Source organism: Lygodium microphyllum, chromosome 6 (genome assembly GCF_053477565.2).
Source record: "Lygodium microphyllum isolate KBCC chromosome 6, Lygodium_microphyllum_v1.1.10, whole genome shotgun sequence".
Lineage (NCBI taxonomy): Eukaryota > Viridiplantae > Streptophyta > Polypodiopsida > Schizaeales > Lygodiaceae > Lygodium > Lygodium microphyllum.
In genome coordinates, this window is record NC_141140.1 from 106047153 (window position 1) to 106065716 (window position 18564).

General features: G+C 42.2%; 1 pseudogene; it reads left to right on the top strand.

The window, feature by feature from the left end:
• The first annotated feature begins 2173 nt into the window (after positions 1–2173).
• Positions 2174–3331, top strand: LOC148034914 (pentatricopeptide repeat-containing protein At1g08070, chloroplastic pseudogene; annotated as a pseudogene).
• The last annotated feature ends 15233 nt before the right edge of the window (positions 3332–18564 follow it).

The window sequence follows — 18564 nt, forward strand, 5'->3', positions numbered from 1 at the left end:
CTTTGAATAGTGTGCTTGTCAAATGTTCCAGCTACTAGCGATACCTAATTTTAGACCAAGTATTGAGATCCTTTATTTTGGGTTGCACTTGCCCCCTAATAACAACACACTAGACACCTAACATGACAACTAACCATATATATGACACACCCAACCATAGACTTGTTCCATTTTTTGTGAACCTTGGAACCCTAAAGGTCTATATCCGGGTATTCTATAATCATCTAGTGCACTATTGACTTGGTAAATGCAGGAGTTGTCTTGCTCACATAATCTTAGTGTAATCTATTACCCTAAAGGTCTATAACCATGTATTCTATAATCATCTAATGAACTATTGACTTGGTACATGCACGAGTTGTCTTGCTCACATAATCTTGGTGCTCATACATGGTCGATGTCTCTTGTGACACAGTTACAAAGTTTAATCTTGGATGGTTTAAAAAAGATAATGTAAGGAGAATGGATCAAGTAGATTATATGTTCTCACTGAGCTAGGTTCTTATTTCTCAGGATGATCTAAATTATTACTCAATACTAGCTTATGTTACTTGCATATTATTATAGTGGCCCTTGTAATGTTCCATTTGAGAAAAGGAAGAAGTCCACTACTAGGAGTCAAACTTAGGCTCTCTTGCAACACGGCTTGAAACCCATAGAATGCTCCATACTAGAAGAGCAAGCAAGGAACTCATTGGTTCCACCTAGCATCATTTAGGGCAATTGATAAGGCATGCGTATGTGTAGCATGAGACGCCAAGTTTGATTCCTTAGGATGAATTAGTTGATTTCTAGCTCTACTCGTATGTGGTGATGTGAGGGTACCAAATAAATTGCCAGAAATGTGAGGGTACGAAATACATTGCCAGGAATGACATGACATCACGAAAAAAAACTCTAACTGGTCCCGATCCCATAAAGTGCTCTATATCATAAGAGCAAGTAAGAAACCCGCTAGTCCATCTTCAGAAATTGAAAGCAGCCTCTCATGTGACACACTGAAATCCAATTGATCAATTCCAGCCTCTCACATAAAACACATCTTGAAACCTTAACGATTGCTCTAAAGGTTGGTGGGGATCAGTCTCATAATAAACTTGGATGTATGTTTTTTTTAATGTGATACAATTTTTGGCAGTTTATTGGATACTATCACGGTGTCGTGTAGGGTAGAGTTTGAAATCCATTGGTCTGTTGCTCGCTAAGAACTGAATGTGGTTTCTCGTGCAACCCCACATAGATGCCGGAATGACTACTAGGTAACTTGATCATAAAGTGTCTCATGTAACACAACACAAATGTTGAGACCTTAATGATTGTTCAAAAAGCTGCTGGCGGGGATTAACCTTATGCTTTTTTAAAAAGCTTGAAATCCACCGCGGTGTTCGTCCCTAGGCATCGAGTCTGGTTTTCGTACAACCCACCCAACCCTTAAACGCTGCCGCTGCTGCTGGGGAGCCGCTCCCCGACTATATGCTGCAAGTCTGCAAGTCTGGTAAAAGTAATCGAAGGTGGCGTGTGGCTAATGGTCTTACTCCCTGGCAAATTTCTGGACGGCCTAGTCGCTCTACTGCACGACTGCAGACAAACCAAGAGCCTGCCGCAGGCCAAACGGATCCACGCCTACCTCTGCCACCACAAGCTCGAAGATCACCGAGTCCTTGGCAACTACCTGGTGCCTGCCCTGGTCGAGTGTGGCTGTTTGCCAGATGCCGTCCATGTCTTCCGCAGGCTGACCTCCCGTAACGAGCACTGCTGGAGCTCCCTCATCTCTGGTTTCGCGCAATCCGGCGATCTGCACCTCGCTTTCCACCTCTGCCATCGAATGCAGCAGGAACATGTCCAGCCGAACAGTTACACCTTCGTCTCCCTCCTCAAAGGCTGTTCTGCGCTTGTCAATATCGAAACAGGACACGCCGTACACGCTGACGTTGTCAAGAAGGGCCTGGAAGGTGACCCTTTCATTGGCAACACTTTGGTAGACATGTACAGCAACTGTGGTTGCCTCCCAGATGCTCAGTGCATTTTCCGGAGTCTGCAGGTCCGGGATGGCGTCTCTTGGAATGCTATGATTGCAGGATATGCTGATCATGAGCTTGGCGAGGAAGCACTGGACTGTTTTGAGCAGATGAGGTCGGACGGAGTACCCCCAGCCGATGTCACGTATACTTCAATGCTAAAGGCTTGTAGCAGCTTAAAGGCCTTGGAAAGAGGCCACAAACTTTATTCTGATATCACCAAGCAGGGTTTTGAGAACGACCTCTTTATTGGGAGTGCAATAGTAGATTTGTATGCCAAGTGCGGCTCGCTTGCAGAAGCACAGGATGTGCTCCTAAAACTTCCTGTTCGAGATGTGGTCTTGTGGACTGCAATTATTGCAGGATATACTGAGCACGAGTTTGGTGAGGAGGCTTTGAATTGTTTTGAAAAAATGCAGCTAGAGAATGTGCATCCAGTTGCTGTCACATTTACTTGCAGCTTGAAAGCATGTGGAAGCATTGGAGCTTTAGAAACAGGTAGAGAGATACATGCTGAGACAACCAAAAGAGGACTGGAGAGGGGCCTTCATGTTGCGAATACATTGATAGATATGTATGGAAAATGTGGCTCCCTAATGGAAGCACATGATGTGTTTCACAAGTTATCTAGTAAAAGTATTGTGTCTTGGACTGCCATGATAAATGGCTATGGTGAGAACCATAGCAGCGGCATGGCTATTCAATGTTTTGAAAATATGAAAGAGCAAGGTGTAAAACCCAATGATGTCACTTTTCTCTGTCTTCTTGCAGCATGCAGCCAAGCAAGCTTGGTCTTGAAGGGACAGGAGTATTTCAATATGATGATTAAAGAGCATAAAATTGAGCCTACTCTTGATCACTATGTTTGTATGGTTGATATTCTTGCACGATCCGGACATGTTTACGAGGCAGAGAAATTTGCCAAAGTGATGCAATGTCTTCCAATCAAAGAGGTTCTTAGGGCTCTCCTTACAGCCTGTAAAATTCATGGGGAGTTGGAAGTAGGACTTAGATGCTTTCAGCAGCTTGTGTTTACAAATGAAGAAGATGCTGCTGCATACATGCTTATGGCGGATATGTATGCAAGTGAAGGAAGATGGAGTGAAGCTATCAAAATGGAAGAAATGAGAAAAAGTGTAAGGGCAAAGAAAGTGCTTGCAAGTGCATCAACAGAAGTGAACAAAGTATTGCAAGAGTTTGTCATAGGCAATGGCTTGAGCAAGGACACAGCAGCAATGTTGGAGGCTCTGAATTTGCATATGAAGAGCGAAGGATATGTGCCTAGTTTGGATTTGGTAGTGTCACATGTGTGATGTTGAAAAACAGCCTATGCTGATAACTTTGTAGATGAATATTTTGTAAATTGAAAAGATTGACATCTAACTATGATACCTTATTTTTGCTAGAGGTCTTATGTAGATCCGACTTATTACACGATGCATTAAGCCTTTCAAGTAGTCTTTCGTTGGAGAGAGGAGTCGGTGACAGTGTCCATACAACCAGTGACTCACTATTGTACGCAAGTGTCTCATGTTTGGTAGATGGATTCTATTTTTCGATCACATCTTTGAGTTCTCTTCTTTTGCAGTGTTGTTTTGTTTTCTTTCTCTTGTGTCTTGTGTTTAGTAGTTTATTTCAGTACTTGTCTATGCTTTCATTGCTCCACCACTTCATTATTCTTCAGGTGGTCTTTCATTGGAGAGAGGAACCAGTGCCAATGCCCACATAGTTAGTGACTCTATTGTACATGACTGTCTCGTGTTTGGCATATGGATTCAATTTTCCAAGCAGATCTCTAAGTTCACTTCTTTTGCAATGTTCTTTTGTTTTCTTTCTCTTCAATCTTGTGTCCAGTAGTTTATTTTAGCATTTGTCCATGCTTCCATTACTACACCACTTCTGACATGGTTTATTTTTCCCAATGCTTTTGATTGGTTGGTATTGCCTATGGATCCATGTTTACTCTTTGATCTTGCATTTCTTCTCCGTAGGATGCAAACATGTGGTTCATAGCCTCAATCTATTGTTTTGCTTGATTCAATCAAATGGATTCACAGCGCATAGTTTGTATCTTCAAGGATTTGTGACTTTGGGGGTATGTTATTTGTTATTTCTTTGCTTTTCTCAATATGCATACTCTGTCATCTACTTGATATATTTGTTGTTGGCAATGCTGCATAAAGGTGGATGTGGAAAGAATATGTTCTTGGAGAAAATTGAGATGGTAGCATTGGCAACTCTAGAGAATTTGTAACCTCTCTGTGAGCTTATATCTCAATTATCACTTCTTGAAGACTATTCTCTATAAGCTCTTTGTGAGCTACATCTCCATTGTCACTTTTTAAAGGCTATTCTCTACAAGCTTATATGAGGCGGTAAAGCTTAAATTTGAAGTAAAGGAGAACAAGAGAAGAGGCTGACCAATGCATGCAAAACAAAAAATGGATGAGATCCTTTTTCAGCAACATCATCTTGAAATTTTGATGCAGTGTGTTCTCATCATGCAATTGTGTTGCGAACTTTTAGAATGCTGTGATACTGAAAGATGAGAGAGCCTTCATATAAATACTATAAAATCCCTAAAAATTAACAAATGTACCCACACCATTAGACATGCACAGACTGACACGAGTTGACAATCTTGCTGAGACCCTCTCTCGGATCATGGGTGATCTGATATAATATAGTGAGACAATGATAATGACTCATCATAGTCAATATAACATAGAACCACTAGAGTAAAACCATGGATACCCAAGTAGTGGATGATCAAGCCATCACTAAGGTCCCTCAAAGAAAACCTAATATGGATGTCGATCATACCAGCTCTTGAAAATAGAAAAGAACCATAGTATATCTTTGTGTTCATCATCATTGTCTCACAATAGCATGCAAAACCATCTTGACCAAAATGCATTTGAACATATGCGACCATGGATTCCGTGCCTTTAGCCAGACTGCCGAAATGTCTCCTCATGTAAGCTCACGACTAGGAGCCAAGCTTGTTGTCTATCAAAGAACTAGCTCAACATGAATGTGGATGTCAATCCTAGCTCCAAGGTTTGAACTTGCCAGGCTTTGGTTGATGCATCATGGACATCTCTCTTTGGAACTTGTGCAGAGGCTTTGCTGCCCCATCTCACTACTCTCACACTCCCTTTGTGGCATGGGAGAGTCGTGAGGGATGATTGCATTAATTGGACTAGAAAGTAGCAGCGAAAGGGGCAGTCAAGCCGTTTTCTCAGTCTGAAGAAGTGGATCCCTTCTGTGCCTTGGACTTCTCAGTGGCTAGAGGATCGTAGTCGAAGTTTGGGGAAGAGGATGACTCGTAGGAGAATTTGCATCGGCTTCTTCTTCCATGAGGTGGCTAGCTTCTTGCAGTCCTTTCGCAAATGGCCCTTCTTACCATAGTGATAACATTGTGCCTTCAACTTCTTCTCGCCACTCTACTCTGAGGCTACAAGAGTCTCTCCAAAACCTCCATAACAAGATGGAAGGCTCCCTTATAGATGCCAACATGCCTCATTGTAGGGGCATGATTCATTTAGTTTCTGATCAAGGTGTATTACCCCTTCTTCTCTTGTTACCATTCAATTTATTGTGTATCATAATGCACCCCAATTTGAATTAGGGGAACACTGTATATACTAAGAATTTTGTATTAACATAAGTTATTTATACAAAGGGTAATGAAAATAACTTTATATTTTCTTTCCATCTCTAATTACTGCATTTGAAATCTTATTTATCCTAGACCTAGTCAACTCCCTCTGCATGATAAGCAATAACTTTCTATTTTCTTCCATATCCAACCTAGGCTACTAGGGGTTTGAGACAAGTTGCGTGTTTACCATTAGGTTGATTTTGGCATTGGCAGCTCATCATAGGTGGCTTGTTTATAAACATGTCTTTAAGTCTGCAATCCTCAATGGGGACCTTCAAGAGGAGATTTATGTGGAGTAACCACCACTATTTGTATCCTAGGATCAAAGGATCATGCTTAACGCTTTTGGAAGGGCATGTATAGCGTGAAGCAAGCACCTAGAGCTTGGCATCAACGCATAGCCCGCTTCTTTCTTGACCATGGCTTCCAACATTTGATTATTATTCCAATCTCTATTTCAGATAGTTTGACACATTGACAACAATATGTAATTTTTAATGTTGATGATTTGATCATTAGTGGGAGTCGTTGTGAGCAAATTGCACACATTATAGAAACATTGAGCATTGGGTTTGAGATGAAGAATCTTGAACTTCTTCACTTTTCTTTAAACTAGAGGTATTTTAGATAACCCACAGGCATTTTCATCTCATACTAGAGGTGTGGTTGAGTTGTTGATCACTTTTTGCATGATGGCTTGCAATCCGATCTCATACCCCATGAACCCAAGGTCCAAGTAGTCCTAGCATTCCTCACATGTAGTGGTGGATGTCTTTTGGTACATGTGCTTGGTTGCGTCCTTGATATAGCTTATTCATATCTGACCAAATGTTTCTTTTGTAGTTATCATTACAAGTTCGTTCATATAGAGACCTTGTGAGCCCCATTGGTAGGCTGTTTTTGCAGATCTTGTAGTACTTGCAGGGAACTCGAGTCATGGGATTTTGTATGCAGAAGGGGTCTCGATGACAATTTGGACAAATTCAAATGGGACCAATGATATAGACTCTTGGAGATCTACCATAAGTTTTTTCTAAACCTTGGGATTAGGTTCCATTTCTCGGAGCAGCAAATGACAACATATCGATGCACTTTCTTCCATAGAGGTCAAGTATCGAGTTGCTTTTGTGGCTGTCAAGGATAGTGTTTGGTTGAGAAGGATGATGGTTGAGCTTGGATTTCCATAGCTAGAACCCACACTAATGCATGGGGATAGTCAAAGCTGCTTGGCATAGCTAGGAATCTTGTGTTTCATGCTCACACGAAGCACATAGAGATCCCATATTACTATGCTCGCGAACACATTTAAGATGGGGAGTTGTAGTTGATTTAGTGTCCCACATTTGATACTGTGGTGGAAATCTTCATGAAGGATTTTCAATTGCCTTCACTTCATCATCTTTTGTATATCTTGGAAATTCAGGCACACCTAGGATTTGAGAGGGGGTATTAGTGGTTATGGTAATCTCTTGGCTATGAGCAAGCGAGTGAGACGCATTAGGAGCTTTATTCGCATCTACTCATTTGGTCACTTTTGGTCTTATTATCCTTTGTTCCAATTTTAAAGCCTTGTCCATCTTTTTGGTTTCGGGTATCACCTGAGTATTTTTAGGGTTTCTTTAGGGCTACACCACTTGGGAGTATTTTTATTATTTCTATCTATTTTTAGGCATACTTGTCTAGTGGGTCATTATTAGTTTGTATCTTTTCACTTCTAATATCCTCATTGTAGCTACACATTGTAGCACGTGCAAGGATTAAGCCTTGTATAAACTTTCTTTATCATTCAACTAAGTTCAACTTTTCGCCTGCATTCTCATCTTGCTGGAGTGTACTTTTCCATCTTCCACTACCATCTTTTATAAGCAGTAGATTGGCCCTCTAGGATAGTAGATTCACTATAGTCATGTCTTCTAGCCTATTTATAGGTTGCCATAATAGTGTCTTCTTATTCAATTAGCTTTTGCTTGCATTCACTATATCATCACCTATACTCTTTATCATTTGCCTTTCATCTTGGTGTCCACACTGATGTGCTTTGGTATTCTTGTAGGGGTTGCTTGCACTCAACTGACTATTGCATTCAATTTAGTCTGGAGGTCCTAGAAGGCCTAGTGAAAATAATCCAGGTATCGAGTTGGGTAAAGCTATGAAGCAAGAGAAGATGGAAGCCCAAATCTAGCACATGTAAGATTTTAACTACAAAGCTTAAATAGAACAACTGAGAAGTAATGGCATTGTATCCACATCATAAATAGACATGGATGTAATGTCACCTATGGTGATGTAAACCTCCCAATGATAAAGATCTTGGAGCCAATCATAGACGAAATTCATATGGCTTGAGGTGTTTTGCTATTCACGACTCTTAGAAGATGAGCAAGCCATTGAAGAATTCAAGTCCACTCGATCAATGTGTGAAGGAAGATAGGGTCATTTCTAATGAAATGAATAGACGTGGATGACAATATGGGCCCTTTTCCTTCATCCTTTATACTAAGTTGAAGGTGAGTATATTTCTTTCAACACTTTCTTATTGGGATGCAAGGTCACGTTACAATGAGGACACTTGGGAAACTCCTTATACTCATTTCCTTTGTCATATTCAAAGTCAGATGTTGACTTCGATTTGATCTCTTTTCTTCTTTTTTCCTTTCCTAGATGGATTAGCCACAAAAGCATGATTGACTATTCTTGCTCTTCCTGAATCCCTCATTTTGCTTCACATCTTGCTTCAAAGTTATCGGTAACTCCTCCCAAGTGATGGTATTCTATGCATTGGGGATAAGAGTGTCACAATTAGGTGTTAAGCTAAAAATGCATTAGCTTCGCTTAAACAGCCCCAAAACATGCTTAATTAAGTTGTTTATTTAAAAAGAAATGTGTTTCTAGAGAGTGTTTATATCCCATAAGAACAAACCACTTAGGAGGGCCCAAATTTTCTATAAATATGTATGTTGCTCTCCCTTTAGCCTTAATCTCGTTTTTGTAGATTTCTGGTATTTCAACTTGCTGCCTACACCTCAGACGCGAAGGATATCATGGTTCAAGTTGGCCATTGCTGTCTACAATAGTGTGACACATGTTTCTAGCCTACCACACACTGTTCAGAGCTGATTTCAGTATGCTGATTAATGCTATTGGTTTTTTCTACATTTTTAGTCTCTCATGCAGCATGTGTTTATTGTTTTCTCTCTCATGTAGCCAGTGTTTTTAGTCTTTCTCTCTTGCAATGCCGTCTGCATTAGATTCAGCCTTCCTTGGCTGTGTTTGCTGGTGTTCGATATTCGGAGGCTGCCTTCTTGTGAATCGGGATCCGTTTAGAGTACGACACACTCTCTAGCTCATTATCTTTGCCCTGATCCTTGAGATACAGGAGTTCGAGGTATAATATTCATTCACTATATAGTGTGTTTGCTACATGAGCATTGTATATTCAATAGTCATATCATTTCATCTATTCTTTGTGTTCATTATCTCTGAGTTACCATAACCCTGATTGTGTTATTCTATCAATATGTGCTTTGTTGTACGATATTATTTGTGTTTTTGTATTAGGGTATTTCTTCACATGGTATCAGCGCCGAGTACTCTAAGAGAAACTTAGATCTTGATTTGAAAGCTCTACACAAGGAGCAAGAACAACAAAAGGACAGATGACTTTCAACACTACTTCTGCATCACTTTTCACATTCGAGCTAAATCCATCGAGGAACGAGTCAGAGTGGCCTTCACAGCTTGCTTCACAGGCTCCCAACATGGCCGGACAAACATTGGACTACCATGGAGTTTCACGACCTTATGAGATCACTACAAGTGAATACAATCTCATTTTGATGCATAGAGCCCAATAGCAAATAGAGGGTAAGTCTGAATTTCTGTTAGAGCTGGTTAGCTTATTATTCCTTGGACAGGAGCAGTAGGTACAATAGTTGATTGGTAGGCAACAGGTGCAGGAGGAGTGCCACATGGTAGTTGGATAGTGTCAAAAGATGATGTACCAGTGAGACAGTAGGGTTTGCGGGGAGGAACATAGAGTGAACTCAATAAACATGGAGAAGAGAAGGGAAGAGAGAAGAAACTTTGATGAATGGAATGATAAAGTTTCGAATCATGGAGTGAATGTGATACAAGGGAATGTTGAGCTAAAATATGCATTACTTGGTGATTAGCCTCTTAAACAGCCCAAAAACACACTAAAAATGCTCTTTTGAGCAAAACCCTAAAACGGAGAGCGGGTCGAGAGAGTTCAATGGAAACCCTAAAATGGGGAGCGGTTCGAGAGAGTTTAGTGAAAACCCTAATTTTTGGGACCCTTCCATATCTATAAATAGACAAGCTGCCCCCGTTCAGCAATCATCCTTGTTTGCAAGTTACACCAGCCCACACACCCTCTACTGTTGTTGGCACCCAGTTTCCAGCCTACAACCCGCCTCCATCTGCTGTCCAGCCATCATCGACTGCAACCACATCATCTTCAGTCTGTCCATTGCTATAGGGGCGACAGCTCTCAGCTCTGCTGGCGACTACTCCAAAGTGTCCCAGACTGCTGTTCAACCTGATGTCCATAATCTCCAAGGTCAGCCAGCCTGCGTTTTCAGCATTGCAGGCCCTGACACTCTCAGACACTGTTTCAGCTTGTTGTTTATAGCAGACTGCGCATAGTTTCCAGCCTCCGATCGGTGGTACACTGCTGCGTTTACCAGTTTCCAGCCTCCAGATTGTTGCGTATTGGTGACCAGGTTGCTACCATTTAGTACTCAGCACTCCTACACTCCGACTGGTGGTCACAGACTTGGGATCCGTCTTCGGTGGACGTCACACTCCGACATTGCTCTGCCCTTGAGCAAACTGTACACTCTTACATTCATTTACAACATTCATTTACTTTAGAGTTGTGTTCTCTCTCTCCCTTCTTCTGTTTGTGTTTGAGTCTTGAGTTTTGCATTTAGGGTTTGAGTTTTGTTCTCTGTGTCTGTGTCTTTGTGTTTCTGTCATGGTTGTACACTCTGTGTGTCCTCAATACAAACCCTAGTAGTCTTCTTAACATGGTATCAAAGCTGGTGCTCTTGTAAAGAGTATCCTGCGGATATTGTTGAGAGCTAGTCTTTGTGCGAGGCACACAATATGACTCATAACCGAATCACAATGTCCCAGACATCTTCTTCTCTAGTTCCTATGATGTCTTATCAGGCTTCTCCATCATTAGAGACCTTGAGACGGCGTTATAGACTCGGTGAGGAGGACGGCACTCCACCTTCACCAGATTTCACTAACATGACAGAGGACTTTGAGGAGTACTATCGCAACAAGTATGGTGATGTTTACACCCCTCCTACTAGTTTTGCTACCACATCCGGACTGGTTGGTGAGGCTGGCCACCTCTTCAATCATGGAGGATGTACGGCATTCGGAATGTCTAGCGATCCATCTTCATCATCTCAACCAGGTCCAATGTTAGGTTTGTATAATTCTTTTGTTTTGCATGAATCAAAACCCTCGCATGTTTCTTCTTTTGAGGTACAGGATCTGGATGGCTTTGCGTATGTGAACTTCAATAGAGGGGGCTCACGAAGCAGACGAAATTTAGGTACATCTACAACTTCTGTTTCATTTGAGCATATCACACACACTTCTCACTTCCCTCCCATCCCACCCTCTTCTATATCACATCTCTCATCATCTTTCCAAAATCTTGGATTACACTCCACATTTGCTTCACACACCCTAGGGGTTAGATCTTCCATCTCTGCTCCTAGCACCTTTTCCTTCTCCACCCCATTCTCTACCTCTTTGCACCATGGTACTTCGTTAGGGGGAATGCCACCCTTTAACATAGTGCCTCTCATCTTTCAGCAAATGAGCACACCCATAACTCCTGGGTTGACTATGATGGGCATCCCCCTCACTATCCCCAGCTTCACATCTCCCATGACCACTCATACGCAAGGGTTTCCATCCCCAGCTTATGGTGCGTCTTCACACTCTCCTTGGGTTACACCTACACATGGATTCCCATCTTTTGCTCCTAGCGTTCCCATCCCACCTCCTTGGGTTCCTCATGTGGCTACCATGCCCATGCCTAGTCAGCCCATCCCTACCTATGGATCCACTCTGCACACTATCCGCATGCCTGGTGGGCACTCTGGGGCCCATTCCCAAGTGTGCTCCACTCCCTCATCCTAGCTCCACTACACTTTTTCACACTATCCATCTGCGAGCACAACCACTCCTGTTGTAACGGCCAAGAATGCCTTCACGGATAAGACACGTTTCAACAGGTCAAATTTCACTACTTGGTCCAATTTCATGCAACAAGTGCTTGAGTCTCAGGGTCTTTGGGACCTTGTCATTGGTCTAGAGCCTATGCCGGACCCTCAACTAGCTCACTCTGACTACATCCGTCAACGGAGAGTCCGCAATGCTACAACCAATGTTGAGCTGATGTAGGGATTGCTTCCTGAGTTTCACTCTTAGTTGCATCACTTCCTGCTTGCGTCAGAGCGTTGGAGTCACCTTCTCGACCGCTATGTGGCTCGTGATCGTACTCCACACATCAATCTCGACTTTGAGCTTCAAGAGTTCTCTCTTAAGGAAGGGGATGATCTGAAAGTCAAGCTGGCTGACTATAGCTTGTCAAGTTCGCCACTACTGGCTCTCCAAAGTCAGATGACGATTAGGTTACGTTCTTCTTGAATAAGTTGCCCGCAAAATGATTCAATTTCATTCAACACATCATCTCCCAACCTTGATTGCCAACCTTCTACGAGTTTGAGTGCCAGTTCTTGCGTTACGCAAGGCTGCATAGTCAAGTCAACAAGAAATCCTCATCACAGCCTTATTCCGAGCAGAGGGGTTTGGTTGCTTCTTCTTCGGGAGGAAAAACCACTAGTGGCAAGAACTCGCTAGATGCGAAGGCAAGCCAATCAAAGGGCAACTCCTCTTCCTCCAATGGAACCAAAGAATCAAGACCTCTCTGGCAGCAACTTCCTAAGAAAAACCGGTTTTGCACACATTGCCAGAGAGCAGGCCATGTGGACGAGGAGTGTTGCTCCAAGGCCCAAGGTCTTCCACCGAAAAAGCCTCAACAGACCGTTGCGACTCCACAGTCCAGTGGGGCTATGCCTTCCGTTCCTGCTTCATCTACTCCTTTAGCACTCGTTGTTACTGTCGGACATGTGGCACGAGTACATCCTTAGCAGCCCATCTCTTTCACTACCCTTGAGGGACTGGTTGATTGGTTTGTAGGTTCCGATCCCGTTGCACTTCATGTATATAATGCCCCCATTACTTAATTTATTTTAAGGTGCGTATACGTGGTATTGTACGTCCACACATGAAAAAAAAAATTGCAGAATCTCTACAAGATTTACAGAAAGCAGGATTAGTTTTTTAGTATCATGTTTAGATGACTTAATTTCCACTTTAGATGGATTCAAGTATATACTGTGACTTATTTTGAAGGGAATAAGTCATCCAAGACAAAAGATGGTGGATAAAAATAACGTGATTTATAAAAATCATCATTTTCGTCTAATTTTGATAGATTTTCATAATTCTACCCACGCCAACTTGTCGGCCAGATGCGTTCCGATCGTTTTAAGTACCCGAACGTCTATATTTAGAGTTCATATGACGAAGTCATGATCCAAACAAGTTGCAGGATAGAAAAAGAAAGCGAAATCTTGTCATCGATGATGTCATAAAAAATGCCAAAAAGCAGGTGCCTTCTCTTTACCCCCCCCCCCCCCCCACCCCCCTTGCAAAAACTATAAATTGACGGCTTGAGGATGACCCAAAAGAGCAACAAGAGCAATCTTGACGAGGATGAGATGCTAATCGAGGAGGAGACTCTGTTCGAGATATGCTGAAGGTCTCTCATCCTCTTCTACTCTGATCCGAGAAGAGAAGACACTAAAGAACTCTATCCTATTCTATCATACCTTTACTCTCATCTCTATTCTATCATGGCCCCAAAGAAAAAGAATTCAGAAGCGAAAATCGCAAATAACCCTAATAATGTAGAAGCAATAGTTGGAGTTGCAAGCACGGGAGTCACAAACGGAGTCACGGGCGCGGATAACGCCCCTTTACCAACCGCGATACCACATGTTCCTTTTTTTTTCCTAAAATAGTTCTATTCAAGTTCAATAGAAATAAGATAAGTCTCTTGAGAAATGCTAACTTAAGGTCAAGAAACTTGGTTACAAGAATTGGGAAGTTAGAGACTCAAATTCTAGATACCTCTAGTTAATTTCCAAGGGGAAGAGTTCATTACTTTGAAACTCGAGTGTCGATTGCTACCAGATTAAGCATCACTTGAACTTGAAAGTTGCATGATTGATTGAAGTCATAACTGCTTGAAGACATCAATCTTGTTTGTGAATTTTCTAGATTAGATCCTGATTGAATTAAATATTGGAACATATAAAAATTGAGGAGCCCTATGCCTCCCCCAAGGATAGGTGCTGAATTCCCATACCAAGAGGGGATGTTTTTACCGCCGCGGAAGTATGGACCGGCTCCGATGGCGAGAGGTCTCCCAGCAGGGATCGTATTAAGTAGGAGGTGGAAGGGTGCCAGGGGGGCTCTGGCTAGTAAATCCTTTTTGCTGGATGAGGCAACACGTGAAATTGTAAATTTTCTCCTGTATGGGCGGGAGAACACACATTATGGAATATAATCAATGAATTGTTTTATTCTGATTGTATGTCCGTGAGTAAATTACATAAATGAACAACTGTGCATATAAGGATATTAATTAATAAAACTATTTTTATATGTTTCACGCAATGTGGTAGGTAATTAGATAACTAAGAACTTCCATAGAGGAAAGCGGGTGGATGGATTCCCGACGAATCCAGTCCTATGGTAGGGTGGTCTCGGTTAGCCGAGAGGTTTTCCCAAAAACAAACACTAGGAAGAAACTCTAGGAAGGGCTGATTCATTGACTTACTTAGGGTTTGGTCTCAGAACCTGAACTGTAAATTATCTTAGGGGAAAGGTATGGCGGCTGCGCTAGAGCATTGCAAGGGATTTTATAAACCTTAGCCTGCTACTGGAAAAAAGCGTTGTACTCCATGAACGAAGGGTAATGGCAGTTGCTCCTTCCGGACAAGAAGCCTCTCAAAGACACCTCCGGATGTGAGTTAGTTGTTGATAGGTGACTGTTAGGTCAATTAGGAAACGTCAAGTCGGTCCTCCGTGGGTAATGGCAGGACGCTTCCCTTGTGGGGTAGACCTAGGGTTAATTAGCCAGACAAAATCCGATCATTCTAGTTAGAGTACGGATGACGGCGCCTAGAAGATAAACTCTAGGCGACTACTAAAACGTTACTCATCACGTACTCCGGAGGGGTGGGGAGCAAAGGTCGAAGTCAGCAAGCATTGGTGGTGTGCCCGATGATGCCATAGTAGGAGCACCCAATAGTCTGGTCATCTATTGGTAAAGAAGCCATGGATACCAGTATGCCTTATTGAAGAAGGAAGAGGTCAGCGACCATGAACCACGAACCACAATGTCCGCCTCAAGGGGTGTGAGGGCAGTGTGATGCACGAACCGCAATGTCCGCCTCAAGGGATGAAAGGGTAGTGGAAGGGCTGGAAGTGAGCTGCCAGTGGGAGGAGAATATGACCAGCAGTAAGAGGTTGCAACCAGTAGAAAAACGCAAGTGAGGAGAGAGAAATACTAGAAAACGCAGACAGGACAGCCTGCAGGAGAGAGAAATACTAAAAACGCAGGAAAAAAATAGCAGCAACAGTCAATATATTGAAATCAGCTTCGAACAATGTGTGATAGGCTAGAAACAGGTTTCAGACTGTTCTAGATAGCAATGGCCAACTTGGACCGCGATGTCCACGTCGAGCTGTGGACAGCAGGTTGAAATAGTTGAAATTTGCAAAAATGAGATTGTTTTCTGAATGGAGAGTGATTAGCAATAGTTGCTCTGCTGTAAATAGCTGCAAACTGCAAATAGAAGGCTCGGAACATGTGCCTGACTGTAGATGACAGCAAGGGACAGCTGAGACTGTGATGTTCTCCGTGAAAGGGGTGTGGGCAACAAGTTGAAAACACCTAAAACATTCAAAAACGAGATTTTGATGCAGCCGAAGAAGAAGAGAAGTGGATGCCGAACCCGCCACCGATCTTTGCCTTCATTGGAGTGGAGGATCTTTGCCATTGTTTGAGCAGATCCAGCTCTGATACCATGTCAAAAGATGACGTACCAGCGAGATAGTAGGGTTTGTGGGGAGGAACACATGCAAACATGGAGAAGAGAAGAGAAGAGAGAAGAAACTTTGATGAATGGAATGATGGAGTTCCGAATCATGGAGTGAATGTGATATAAGGGAACAAGGGTGACGTAGCACAAGGAAGATGATGAAGACAGCCACGAACCACGAACTGCAATGTCCTCCTGAAGGGGTGTGAAGGTAGTGGAGAGGTTGGAGAGAAGAGGTGATGGGCTAAATGAATCAGCCATAATGAATGAATGAGAGAGTGGCCTATAAATAGGCATAGTCAGTGTAGGATGGTGCCCCTTTTGGGGTTGCAAACCCTAAATGCAAAACGCAGAAATGCAAAAACGCACACTGCAGGTGAAGGGTGAAGGGTTTCTCAACAAACAGTAGTTTGCAGCAACCGGAAAATAGCCAAACTGCATTATTTTTCATGTTTTTCCCAGCCTATTTATAGGCCCTGATTTCAGTAGTCTCTATCAGTTGTTTTCATAGATTTCAAGCTGTAGACTGTGGAGACTGCTCTTGAGGTTGACAAAGACAAATCTTCGAGATGGAGGCATATGCAGATATTTTCTCTACACCCATATATATTTATGTATCCTTATACAGTATTCTTCACTACAGATTTTATGTGTTTCACTGTCTCTTTCTCTCTCTCTCTCTTCTCTTTCTGTTCACTCTTTGTCTTGGTCATTTGCTCTCGCATTGCAAACCGTGGAGACTGCTCTTGGGGTTGACAAAGACAAATCTTCGAGATGGAGACATATGTAGATATTTTCTCTACACCTGTATATATTTCTGCATCCTTATATAGTATTCTTCACTACAGATTTTGTGTCTCACTATCTCTTTCTCTCTCTCTTCTCTTTCTGTTCACTCTTTGTCTTGGTCATTTGCTCTCGCATTGCTTCACTCTGACATGTTATCAGAGCATTGAAGGACTGTGTTTCAGTTCTCCAGGTTGTCTCTTGTCTGCCTATGGATGCAGCAATAGTTTATAAGGTTAACCTATTCGGGAATCTCTGAATTTATGTCTATTTTTGACTCCCTAAAGCATGTTGTCATTTACCATGCCCTTCCTCATCTCTGGGTGCCTAGGTATCCACCGTAAGCCCTTCTTTATTTGAAACACATCGTGTAATGGGCTGCTGTGTCATTTTGAGGTGCTATTTTACGTATTTAGAAGTTGTGTGAAGTAAGAACTTCATGCACGGTTCTGAATGAGCGGGAAGATCGAGAATCTTCTTTTCGACTCTGACTCTCCTACACCAGTCGCTGCTATCTTTTCCGTGACTTCTAAAGTAGCAGCTCTAGCTTTATCTACACAACTCTTTGGTATTCTTTTTCCACATCTTGCTAATGAGTGGCATATGGTTTTGGAAGTATTAGCCACTCTTAGTATGGTATCAGGAAATTTGATTGTTGTGACTCAGACAAGCATGAAGCGTATGCTAGCGTATTCCTTTGTAAGCCAAATGGGATATACTATGATCAGAATAATTGTTGCAGATCCCGGGAATGGCTATGCAAGGATGATAACTTATACGTTTATTCATATACTCATGAATCTAGAAAATTTTGCTTGTATCATTTCATTTGGTTTGCTAATCAAAACACATAATATCAAGGACTACGCGGGATTATACATGAAGTATCCTGTTTTAACATTTTCTTGAGTTCCATGTTTACTATCTCTAGGGGGTATCCCCCACTAGCAGGTTTTTTTTAGTAAACTCTACCTATTTTGGCATGGATGGAAGGCTGGTTCGTACCCATCGATTTCGATAGGGATTCTAACAAGTGTTATTTCTCTCTATTATTACTTGAATATTATCAAAATAGTGTTCACTAGGGGAGATAATGCATCAACAATTTATACAAAAAATCCATTTTTATTCATCTACTCCAATTTCGAAGAGTTCCATCGAAGTAGCTATGATTGTTTGTGCACCAGCATCAATCCCGTCGCGTGTATCAATCAACCCCATTATTGGAATTTCCCAGAATACCCTATTCCAAACTCTCTTTGGGTTGTCGCATGAAAGAATGGAATCCCTCCGAACAGTTTCCATTTCAAGCTAATCCTCTCGTTACAACTAGTTTGCCCTTATGATGGGTCATGAGGTATCGTTCTATCTTCCCCCTAGCTTGTATTTTTCCTTTCGTATCCAAAATCTTGCAATGATCACTCTGGACTCTATTGAGATTGACCATATCGATATCGATATGGTCAATCTCAAAGAACAAGATGGAGTGATTCATGTGGAACCTTCTTCCTATGCCTGCTAATCTAAGCCAAATTTGACAAAACGTAGAGTCCATTAATGATCTAATTGAAGGTAAGCTATTGACATCTCAAGCGAATCTTGCTAGAATAACTATGTTACTTCCCAATCCTTTTCTAACCAAGCCATGACTAGGACGAGAAGCACTACTCCAACTTGAAATTTCAAGTGGTTAAGAAGTGGCCCATTCCATCCCCTCGGGATCTCTCTTGAGGAACCCCAGGTCCCCAAATCCCCGGGAGTCCCCTAAATCCTAATAGCTGTTAACCAAAATCGGAAATTCCAAATCGAGCAACAGATTTTCAGATGAGGGTGGATCATCCACCCCCCTTGGGGTCACAGAGAGTGGACTAAG